The sequence below is a fragment of the Urocampus carinirostris genome, unplaced genomic scaffold (assembly GCF_059441175.1).
Source record: "Urocampus carinirostris isolate Australia breed hairy pipefish unplaced genomic scaffold, RoL_Ucar_1.0 HiC_scaffold_51, whole genome shotgun sequence".
Classification (NCBI taxonomy): Eukaryota; Metazoa; Chordata; class Actinopteri; order Syngnathiformes; family Syngnathidae; genus Urocampus; species Urocampus carinirostris.
In genome coordinates, this window is record NW_028283158.1 from 67,501 (window position 1) to 78,346 (window position 10,846).

The 10,846-nt window shown below is 57.1% G+C and overlaps 2 non-coding genes across 2 annotated transcripts; both read right to left on the minus strand.

The window, feature by feature from the left end:
* Positions 1-187: 187 nt before the first annotated feature.
* Positions 188-341, minus strand: LOC148345370 (5.8S ribosomal RNA). The gene has a single exon (XR_015848646.1). It is a non-coding gene; the product is annotated as a 5.8S ribosomal RNA (ribosomal RNA).
* A 1,342-nt stretch (positions 342-1,683) lies between these two features.
* Positions 1,684-3,670, minus strand: LOC148345371 (18S ribosomal RNA). The gene has a single exon (XR_015848634.1). It is a non-coding gene; the product is annotated as an 18S ribosomal RNA (ribosomal RNA).
* Positions 3,671-10,846: the final 7,176 nt, after the last annotated feature.

The following is a 10,846-nucleotide window of genomic DNA, read 5'->3' on the forward strand; positions in this document are numbered from 1 at the left end:
GGGTCCCTGCGAAACCCCAGCCGCGGAGTGGGCGGGGACACGGGTCGCGCGCCACCCGCCGGGCGGACCGGCGGAATGTCGCGGAGGGCCCGAGCCTCGCCCGCGCGGACCGGGTTCTCGCGCCACCCGCCGGACGGACCGGCGGAATGTCGCGGAGGGCCCGGCCCGCGTCCGATCGATTGGAAAGCGCCGCTCAGACAGGCGTGGCCCCGGGGTAAAACCGGGGCCGCAATGTGCGTTCAAAGTGTCGATGATCAATGTGTCCTGCAAATCACATTAGTTCTCGCAGCTAGCTGCGTTCTTCATCGACGCACGAGCCGAGTGATCCACCGCTAAGAGTCGTACGTTTGGGCCCTTTTACGTCCGCCCGGGACGATCGGAGACAAATTCACGACAGGGTTTGTACCGGAGACGAACGCGCCGCGGGTGCCGTTCGGTCGCTCCCGCGAGCGAGCCCCTAACCCGCGGCGCGGTTACCGACGGGCGCGATACGCGCGACGCCGCGACGAGCCGAGCGGGTCGGGCGCGCGGCGCTGAGGCCGGCGCCCGGCGTCTCCCGCTCGGGGCCGCGACGGCGCCCGAGACGTGCGTCGGCCCGGGTAGGTCGGGCGCTCGGCGCTGAGGCCGGCGCCCGGCGTCTCCCGCTCGGGCCTGACACGACTCGGCGACCGGACTCGCCGGGTAGGTCGGGGGCTCGGCGCTGAGGCCGGCCCCCGGCGTCTCCTACCCGGACCCCGGAAGGCCATCCGACTTGGAAGCCCCGCCGCGCCGCGAAGCGACGCTTTGGGTGTTGCTACCCGTCAGCGAGTGGGTTTGGTTTACAAGGGCGGCGCGACCGCGCTGACACCGAGGGGGGACTGGCCCCCGACCCGGCCGCGGCCTGCCCGGACTATGGATGGACAGAGGAGACCGCGGCGGACCGCGCGGAACCGAACCCCCGGTGTCCGGAGCCCCGGGAGGGACTCCGGTGTCCGGGGGCCGGCCCACGCGCGCGCTACGCGGCCCCTCGAGGGCTCCGGCCGACGGACGCGTTTGGCCGGGGAAAAAGGTAGCCGGTGGGAGCACCGTTTCGTCGCCCTGAACCTTCGTCTCGGGCGGGCGTCCCGACGCCGCCGCCATACGGCCGTTGTGATCCGTGCGGGGATCCGCTTGCTCGGCGACCCTCGCCGAGAGCAGCCCCGCGCCGCACGGACACGCGACACCGACGGGCGGACGGACGCCGGGGCGCCGGCCCGAACCGTTACCTTTAAAGGACGGGAGGTCGTCGAGGCGAGTGCCGCCCCGGAAGCGCGCGCCGGAAGCGCGAGAACCGCGCCGAGCTAGGGTCGTCGGCAGAGGGGGATTCCCCGGTTACGGGGGTCCCGCGCACGGCCGCCGCCTTTCGCCCGTCGCTGGCGGTCGCCTGTCGTCGCGCCGCGCCGCGCTACTGGGGTCGTCGGACGAGCGCGCTACCCCGCTCGCACGGAGGTAGCGCGACATCGCCCGCCGCCTTTTCTCGCGTCGCGCCGCGCCGCGTGGCGCCCGCCGAACTCGCTCCGACGCGCGGCCCGGGAGTGACCCGCGCCGCGCCCCCCGTCCCGTCCCGTCCCGGTCTACCCTCTTCCTCCGCCTGCGACGACCCGCCGCCCTCGGCGTCTGGCTCGTCGGGGGTGTACCGAGGCGGATCTGCTGCCGCTCGTACGTTAATGATCCTTCTGCAGGTTCACCTACAGAAACCTTGTTACGACTTTTACTTCCTCTAGATAGTCAAGTTCGACCGTCTTCTGGCACACCGCCGGAGCCGGGGCCGGCCCCGGCGGGGACTATCCGAGGACCTCACTAAGCCATCCGATCGGTAGTAGCGACGGGCGGTGTGTACAAAGGGCAGGGACTTAATCAACGCAGGCTAATGACCCGCGCTTACTGGGAATTCCTCGTTGGTGGGAAATAATTGCAATCCCCAGGCCCTGTCACGAGCGGGGTTCATAGGATTACCCGCGCCTGCCGGCGCGGGGATAGACGACGCGCTTATACGCTCAGTGTGGCGCGCGTGCAGCCCCGGACATCTAAGGGCATCACAGACCTGTTATTGCTCATTCTCGTGTGGCTGAGAGCCACTTGTCCCTCTAAGAAGTTTTCTGCCGCCGACCGCGCGGGGGGCCGCGGTACTATTTAGTATGTTTGAGTCTCGTTCGTTATCGGAATTAACCAGACAAATCGCTCCACCAACTACGAACGGCCATGCACCACCACCCACGGTATCGAGAAAGAGCCTTCAATCTGTCAATCCTTTCCGTGTCCGGGCCGGGTGAGGTTTCCCGTGTTGAGTCAAATTAAGCCGCATGCTCCACTCCTGGTGGTGCCCTTCCGTCAATTCCTTTAAGTTTCAGCTTTGCAACAATACTCCCCCCGGAACCCAGACACTTGGTCGGTTTCCCGGGTGCTGCTCGGCGGGTCATGGGAATAACGCCGCCGGATCGCGAGTCGGCATCGTTTATGGTCGGAACTAGGACGGTATCTGATCGTCTTCGAACCTCCGACTTTCGTTCTTGATTAATGAAAACATTCTTGGCAAATGCTTTCGCTCTCGTCCGTCTTGCGCCGGTCCAAGAATTTCACCTCTAGCGGCGCAGTACGAATGCCCCCGGCCGTCCCTCTTAATCATGGCCCCAGTTCATGACAACCCACAAAATAGAACCGGAGTCCTATTCCATTATTCCCAGCTGCGATATGCAGGGGCGGCCGTGTGGCCTGCTTTGAACACTCTAATTTCCTCAAAGTAAACGCTTCGGGCCCCGCGAGTGACACCCAGCGAAGGGCATCACGGGGGCTTTTGCCGAGAGGCAGGGGCTGGGACAGACGGATGCACGCCTCGCGGCGGACCGTCAGCTCGCGTCCCGGGGTCCAACTAGGAGCTTTTTAACTGCAGCAACTTTAAAATACGCTATTGGAGCTGGAATTACCGCGGCTGCTGGCACCAGACTTGCCCTCCAATGGATGCTGGCCGATGGGTTTGTGTTCGGCTCATTCCAATTACGGAGACTCGAACGAGTCCCGTATTGTTATTTTTCGTCACTACCTCCCCGTGTCGGGAGTGGGTAATTTGCGCGCCTGCTGCCTTCCTTGGATGTGGTAGCCGTTTCTCATGCTCCCTCTCCGGAATCGAACCCTGATTCCCCGTTACCCGTGGTCACCATGGTAGGCGCAGAGTCTACCATCGAAAGTTGATAGGGCAGACATTCGAATGAGTCGTCGCCGCCTCGGGTGGGCGAGCGATCGGCACGAGGTTATCCTGAGTCAACACAAAGGGGGGGCCGGGCCGGCGGAACGAGGACCGGCGCGCGCGGAGCCGCCCGCGCCGCTTACGCCCCCGCCCGGAGAGGCGGAGGCCGGACGCGGGGGACGCGCGCGACGGCTGAGCCCCCGCCCGCCGGACACCGCGTGGGTTTTTGTGTCTGATAAATGCACGCGTCCCCGGGGCGAGGCCGGAGCCCCGCCCGCGAGTCGGCGCTCGTTTGCATGTATTAGCTCTGGATTTGCCACAGTTATCCAAGTAACGGTGGAGCGATCAAAGGAACCATAACTGATTTAATGAGCCGTTCGCAGTTTCACTGTACTGGCCATTCGTACTTAGACATGCATGGCTTAATCTTGAAAACAAGCATATGCTACTGGCAGGATCAACCAGAGTGCGTCTGCCGCCGGGGGGGCGCTGCTGGTGGCGGTGCGGCCCTGGTCCGGGACGAGGCTGTGGCTACAGCCGGGCCCGGGGGGCCGCGCGACACTCGTATACGTTCGGACGGGCTGACGAGCGGGTGTCGTGAAACGATGTTTCGCGCGGAGCCCTAGCACGCGTGGCGTCGGGCTCCGCGACGGTCGGACGTCTGGGTGTGGCTCGAGACGGAAGCTCGACCTCGGTTCGTCTTGGTTCTGCCGCCAAAAGGTTCACGCCGAGGCATGGTTTCGCAAGAGGGCCCCGCGAGTGCCAGCCGTGGATCCCGCCTCACTCGTAACTCGTATCGGATTCGTCCGGCCTCACTTTCGTTCGCACATCGGACAGTTATACGTGTGCTTTAGTAGCTTCCGTTCCCTCTTAGTGAGGCCGTCCGTACGTACCGCCCCAGCTCTTTCTGAGGCGGGTATCCACTCGGCTCGGGGGGGCCCAACGTTTGCCTAGTATCCTCGGCGCTGGAGCTTGACCCGCAAAGCCGGAGGAGCCGCACGCCCGAACACCGGCTTGCGCCGGCCGACGTGGGCCCTCCGAGGCGGGTCTCGTGTGCCAATCGCTCAGTTGGGGAACCGGCAGGCCCGTGGGCCGACGCCGGCTCACCCGGGGGTGAAGGGTGCTTCGATGGAGGCCCCCTGTCAGCCTCCGCGGAAGTCCGGCTTCAATACTTTAAAGTTTGAAAAACTTAGACATTTTTCGAGAACCGGAGCTTAGAGGGGTACATGCAAAAGCCAGGGCCGCGGGAAGCGCCCTAAATACTTCAATACTTTAAAATTTGAAAAACTTAGAAATTTTTCGAGAACCGGCATCTTCCCTCGGTAATTGCGAGATGCGAGGCCGCCCCTAGCCTCTGCTCTGTCGGACTCAATGGTCACGGGTGGCCGCTGATTAGCCCTGGTGCTCACCTCTCAAAATTGCGAGTCCCTAATATAATTCTGGCTGTCGGCTGGAGAAGGGGGTATAAAATCGGCACTTGAGGGAACGCCGGGCCCTCAAGTTCGGGGCCCTCTAGCGGATTTTTGAGGTACTGCACTCCCATTGGAAATGCATGGGCGCTCCGTCCACTACCATGTAATTCCCTCACAATATCTGCCCCTGCGTGGCCGCGGGATGCTACTGCAGCCCCGTTGGTAATGAATGGGCCTTTCGGAGGCCATAAATACAGCGCCGCTGCATGGATTTTGGCGGTACTGCTGCTGTCGCTGAAAATACATGGACCCGTCTGAATGAATGGGCCTTTCGGAGGCCATAAACTCAGCGCCTCTGCATGGATTTTGGCGGTACTGCGGCTGTCGCTGAAAATACATGGACCCGTCTGAATGAATGGGCCTTTCGGAGGCCATAAATCCAGCGCCGCTGCATGGATTTTGGCGGTACTGCGGCTGTCGCTGAAAATACATGGACCCGTCTGAATGAATGGACAAAATATAAATCAGACACTACAGAACACAAGCATAATCCAAGATTACAAAATCATCTCAGCCTTTAAAAGAAACAAAAACCTGAAAGACTACTTAGTAAAAAGTAAATTACCAGAAATCAACATAACACAAACGCAGGGCCCCACATTCTACAAACAAGCCACCACAGTTAGGAACACCGTCACCAACACAAACTACCTAATTAAACAAACAATCACACCTGCTACGGAAAACTGAAAATACATGGACCCGTCTGAATGTATGGGCCTTTCAGAGGCCATAAACTCAGCCAGCGCCGGGCCAGTGTTTGGGGTATTGTGCCCGCCACTAGTGGCTGAATACATAATAATAATAATAATAATAATAATTCCCTTGTATTGTCATTCTGTGTAACAATGTACACAGAACGAAATGTCGATTGCACTGGGCTAGTGTTGAGGGAACGTCGGGCCCTCAAGTTCGGTGGCTTGGAGCGGATTTTTGAGGTACTGCACTCCCATTGGAAATGCATGGGCGCTCCGTCCACTACCATGTAATTCCCTCACAATATCTGCCCCTGCGTGGCCGCGGGATGCTACTGCAGCCCCGTTGGTAATGAATGGGCCTTTCGGAGGCCATAAATACAGCGCCGCTGCATGGATTTTGGCGGTACTGCTGCTGTCGCTGAAAATACATGGACCCGTCTGAATGAATGGGCCTTTCGGAGGCCATAAACTCAGCGCCTCTGCATGGATTTTGGCGGTACTGCGGCTGTCGCTGAAAATACATGGACCCGTCTGAATGAATGGGCCTTTCGGAGGCCATAAATCCAGCGCCGCTGCATGGATTTTGGCGGTACTGCGGCTGTCGCTGAAAATACATGGACCCGTCTGAATGAATGGACAAAATATAAATCAGACACTACAGAACACAAGCATAATCCAAGATTACAAAATCATCTCAGCCTTTAAAAGAAACAAAAACCTGAAAGACTACTTAGTAAAAAGTAAATTACCAGAAATCAACATAACACAAACGCAGGGCCCCACATTCTACAAACAAGCCACCACAGTTAGGAACACCGTCACCAACACAAACTACCTAATTAAACAAACAATCACACCTGCTACGGAAAACTGAAAATACATGGACCCGTCTGAATGTATGGGCCTTTCAGAGGCCATAAACTCAGCCAGCGCCGGGCCAGTGTTTGGGGTATTGTGCCCGCCACTAGTGGCTGAATACATAATAATAATAATAATAATAATAATTCCCTTGTATTGTCATTCTGTGTAACAATGTACACAGAACGAAATGTCGATTGCACTGGGCTAGTGTTGAGGGAACGTCGGGCCCTCAAGTTCGGTGGCTTGGAGCGGATTTTTGAGGTACTGCACTCCCATTGGAAATGCATGGGCGCTCCGTCCACTACCATGTAATTCCCTCACAATATCTGCCCCTGCGTGGCCGCGGGATGCTACTGCAGCCCCGTTGGTAATGAATGGGCCTTTCGGAGGCCATAAATACAGCGCCGCTGCATGGATTTTGGCGGTACTGCTGCTGTCGCTGAAAATACATGGACCCGTCTGAATGAATGGGCCTTTCGGAGGCCATAAACTCAGCGCCTCTGCATGGATTTTGGCGGTACTGCGGCTGTCGCTGAAAATACATGGACCCGTCTGAATGAATGGGCCTTTCGGAGGCCATAAATTCAGCGCCGCTGCATGGATTTTGGCGGTACTGCGGCTGTCGCTGAAAATACATGGACCCGTCTGAATGAATGGACAAAATATAAATCAGACACTACAGAACACAAGCATAATCCAAGATTACAAAATCATCTCAGCCTTTAAAAGAAACAAAAACCTGAAAGACTACTTAGTAAAAAGTAAATTACCAGAAATCAACATAACACAAACGCAGGGCCCCACATTCTACAAACAAGCCACCACAGTTAGGAACACCGTCACCAACACAAACTACCTAATTAAACAAACAATCACACCTGCTACGGAAAACTGAAAATACATGGACCCGTCTGAATGTATGGGCCTTTCGGAGGCCATAAACTCAGCCAGCGCCGGGCCAGTGTTTGGGGTATTGTGCCCGCCACTAGTGGCTGAATACATAATAATAATAATAATAATAATAATAATTCCCTTGTATTGTCATTCTGTGTAACAATGTACACAGAACGAAATGTCGATTGCACTGGGCTAGTGTTGAGGGAACGTCGGGCCCTCAAGTTCGGTGGCTTGGAGCGGATTTTTGAGGTACTGCACTCCCATTGGAAATGCATGGGCGCTCCGTCCACTACCATGTAATTCCCTCACAATATCTGCCCCTGCGTGGCCGCGGGATGCTACTGCAGCCCCGTTGGTAATGAATGGGCCTTTCGGAGGCCATAAATACAGCGCCGCTGCATGGATTTTGGCGGTACTGCTGCTGTCGCTGAAAATACATGGACCCGTCTGAATGAATGGGCCTTTCGGAGGCCATAAACTCAGCGCCTCTGCATGGATTTTGGCGGTACTGCGGCTGTCGCTGAAAATACATGGACCCGTCTGAATGAATGGGCCTTTCGGAGGCCATAAATCCAGCGCCGCTGCATGGATTTTGGCGGTACTGCGGCTGTCGTTGAAAATACATGGACCCGTCTGAATGAATGGGCCTTTCGGATTCCATAAACCCAGCGCCGCTGCATGGATTTTGGCGGTACTGCGGCTGTCGCTGAAAATACATGGACCCGTCTGAATGAATGGGCCTTTCGGAGGCCATAAACTCAGCGCCGCTGCATGGATTTTGGCGGTACTGCGGCTGTCGCTGAAAATACATGGACCCGTCTGAATGAATGGACAAAATATAAATCAGACACTACAGAACACAAGCATAATCCAAGATTACAAAATCATCTCAGCCTTTAAAAGAAACAAAAACCTGAAAGACTACTTAGTAAAAAGTAAATTACCAGAAATCAACATAACACAAACGCAGGGCCCCACATTCTACAAACAAGCCACCACAGTTAGGAACACCGTCACCAACACAAACTACCTAATTAAACAAACAATCACACCTGCTACGGAAAACTGAAAATACATGGACCCGTCTGAATGTATGGGCCTTTCGGAGGCCATAAACTCAGCCAGCGCCGGGCCAGTGTTTGGGGTATTGTGCCCGCCACTAGTGGCTGAATACATAATAATAATAATAATAATAATAATAATTCCCTTGTATTGTCATTCTGTGTAACAATGTACACAGAACGAAATGTCGATTGCACTGGGCTAGTGTTGAGGGAACGTCGGGCCCTCAAGTTCGGTGGCTTGGAGCGGATTTTTGAGGTACTGCACTCCCATTGGAAATGCATGGGCGCTCCGTCCACTACCATGTAATTCCCTCACAATATCTGCCCCTGCGTGGCCGCGGGATGCTACTGCAGCCCCGTTGGTAATGAATGGGCCTTTCGGAGGCCATAAATACAGCGCCGCTGCATGGATTTTGGCGGTACTGCTGCTGTCGCTGAAAATACATGGACCCGTCTGAATGAATGGGCCTTTCGGAGGCCATAAACTCAGCGCCTCTGCATGGATTTTGGCGGTACTGCGGCTGTCGCTGAAAATACATGGACCCGTCTGAATGAATGGGCCTTTCGGAGGCCATAAATCCAGCGCCGCTGCATGGATTTTGGCGGTACTGCGGCTGTCGCTGAAAATACATGGACCCGTCTGAATGTATGGGCCTTTCGGAGGCCATATACTCAGCTGAAGGTTGAGAACTTGGCTAGTGTTTGGGGACTTGTGCCCGCCACTAGTGGCTGAAATCCGGGCCGGTGTTTGGGGAATTGTGCGCGTATTATCGGGCCGGTGTTTGGGGATATGCGCGCGTATTATCGGACCGGTGTTTGGGGAATCGTGCCCGCCACTAGTGGCTGAATCCCGGGCTAGTGTTGGGGGACTTGTGCCCGCCAATAGTGGCTGAAATCCGCGCCGGTGTTTGGGGAATTGTGCGCGTATTATCGGGCCGGTGTTTGGGGATATGCGCGCGTATTATCGGACCGGTGTTTGGGGATTTGTGCCCGCCACTAGTGGCTGAGAACTTGGCTAGTGTTTGGGGACTTGTGCCCGCCACTAGTGGCTGAAATCCGGGCCGGTGTTTGGGGAATTGTGCGCGTATTATCGGGCCGGTGTTTGGGGATATGCGCGCGTATTATCGGACCGGTGTTTGGGGAATCGTGCCCGCCACTAGTGGCTGAATCCCGGGCTAGTGTTGGGGGACTTGTGCCCGCCAATAGTGGCTGAGAACTTGGCTAGTGTTGGGGGACTTGTGCCCGCCACTAGTGGCTGAAATCCGCGCCGGTGTTTGGGGAATTGTGCGCGTATTATCGGGCCGGTGTTTGGGGAATCGTGCCCGCCACTAGTGGCTGAATCCCGGGCTAGTGTTGGGGGACTTGTGCCCGCCAATAGTGGCTGAAATCCGCGCCGGTGTTTGGGGAATTGTGCGCGTATTATCGGGCCGGTGTTTGGGGATATGCGCGCGTATTATCGGACCGGTGTTTGGGGAATCGTGCCCGCCACTAGTGGCTGAATCCCGGGCTAGTGTTGGGGGACTTGTGCCCGCCAATAGTGGCTGAAATCCGCGCCGGTGTTTGGGGAATTGTGCGCGTATTATCGGGCCGGTGTTTGGGGATATGCGCGCGTATTATCGGACCGGTGTTTGGGGAATTGTGCCCGCCACTAGTGGCTGAGAACTGGGCTAGTGTTGGGGGACTTGTGCCCGCCACTAGTGGCTGAAATCCGGGCCGGTGTTTGGGGAATTGTGCGCGTATTATCGGGCCGGTGTTTGGGGATATGCGCGCGTATTATCGGGCCGGTGTTTGGGGATATGCGCGCGTATTATCGGACCGGTGTTTGGGGAATCGTGCCCGCCACTAGTGGCTGAATCCCGGGCTAGTGTTGGGGGACTTGTGCCCGCCAATAGTGGCTGAAATCCGCGCCGGTGTTTGGGGAATTGTGCGCGTATTATCGGGCCGGTGTTTGGGGATATGCGCGCGTATTATCGGACCGGTGTTTGGGGAATCGTGCCCGCCACTAGTGGCTGAATCCCGGGCTAGTGTTGGGGGACTTGTGCCCGCCAATAGTGGCTGAAATCCGCGCCGGTGTTTGGGGAATTGTGCGCGTATTATCGGGCCGGTGTTTGGGGATATGCGCGCGTATTATCGGACCGGTGTTTGGGGAATTGTGCCCGCCACTAGTGGCTGAATCCCGGGCTAGTGTTGGGGGACTTGTGCCCGCCACTAGTGGCTGAAATCCGCGCCGGTGTTTGGGGAATTGTGCGCGTATTATCGGGCCGGTGTTTGGGGATATGCGCGCGTATTATCGGACCGGTGTTTGGGGAATCGTGCCCGCCACTAGTGGCTGAATCCCGGGCTAGTGTTGGGGGACTTGTGCCCGCCAATAGTGGCTGAAATCCGCGCCGGTGTTTGGGGAATTGTGCGCGTATTATCGGGCCGGTGTTTGGGGATATGCGCGCGTATTATCGGACCGGTGTTTGGGGAATTGTGCCCGCCACTAGTGGCTGAGAACTGGGCTAGTGTTGGGGGACTTGTGCCCGCCACTAGTGGCTGAAATCCGGGCCGGTGTTTGGGGAATTGTGCGCGTATTATCGGGCCGGTGTTTGGGGATATGCGCGCGTATTATCGGGCCGGTGTTTGGGGATATGCGCGCGTATTATCGGACCG